The sequence below is a fragment of the Papaver somniferum genome, chromosome 1 (assembly GCF_003573695.1).
Source record: "Papaver somniferum cultivar HN1 chromosome 1, ASM357369v1, whole genome shotgun sequence".
NCBI classification, from domain to species: domain Eukaryota; kingdom Viridiplantae; phylum Streptophyta; class Magnoliopsida; order Ranunculales; family Papaveraceae; genus Papaver; species Papaver somniferum.
In genome coordinates, this window is record NC_039358.1 from 200,201,739 (window position 1) to 200,202,795 (window position 1,057).

The following is a 1,057-nucleotide window of genomic DNA, read 5'->3' on the forward strand; positions in this document are numbered from 1 at the left end:
CATACTTCATTCTAAGAGCCGGGATTTTAGTTATGCATTTGTATATAACATTACAACACGAAATTGGTCTATAATCAGTAACAGTGGATGAATTTTCAATTTTAGGCACCAAAGTTAAGAAGTTGTTTACCTCACCCAACAATCTGAAGCTAGTGAAAATTTTTTGAATAGCTCTGATGAAATCAGCTTCAACAATGAACCAGCACACTTTGAAGAAATGACTTGTAAATCCGTCAGGGCCTGGAGCCTTACTAGAGCCAGTGCAAGACAAAAAATGAACAATTTCATCCCTAGAAATAGGGGAAATAAGGCGAGCAGCATCATCTGTACTAACAATCTTAGAAAATTGATTAAATCAGAAGCAGGATCATTAATTCCAGGAGAACCACTACCTTTAAATAAATCAGAGAAAAAAGAAGTACATTCAAGAGAAATTTCTTTGTCATCATCTAAAATAACTCCATTACCATTCTTTAAGGACAAAATATTGGTTCTACATCTCCTTTCCTTGACAGTACTATGAAAAAAATGAGTATTTGAATCTCATAAATCCATCTATTGAACCCTGGATTTCTGTTTGAGAATGGATTCTTCGTGTCTTGCAAGTCTAGCATATTTACGCACAACACTCTTATCCTCGGTAGCAACACTAGCACTTAAAGGATTACTCTGAATTGCAGCTTGGGCATTTATCATTTCTTGCTTAGCTTCAGGCACAGCTTCGGAGACATTAACAAATCTTTCTCTTCTTAGAGTAATCAGTCGTTTTTTCACCTTCTTCAATTTAGAGACAAGAATAAACATAGGGTTTCCATTTACTTTCTCTTCCCAAACACTTCTCACAATATTAAGAAAATCAGGTTCATCAGTTAAATAATTAAAGAAGCGAAAAGGAGGAGGACCATGAAGCCGCTTCTCATACACATAAACAACCATAGAGGAATGATCTGAGATGCCTGGAGCTAAAAAATCATCTTTAGATTGAGTAAAGATAGACATCCATTCAATATTGGCCAATACTCTGTCAATTTTTGACATAATTCTACCATGGTCAATC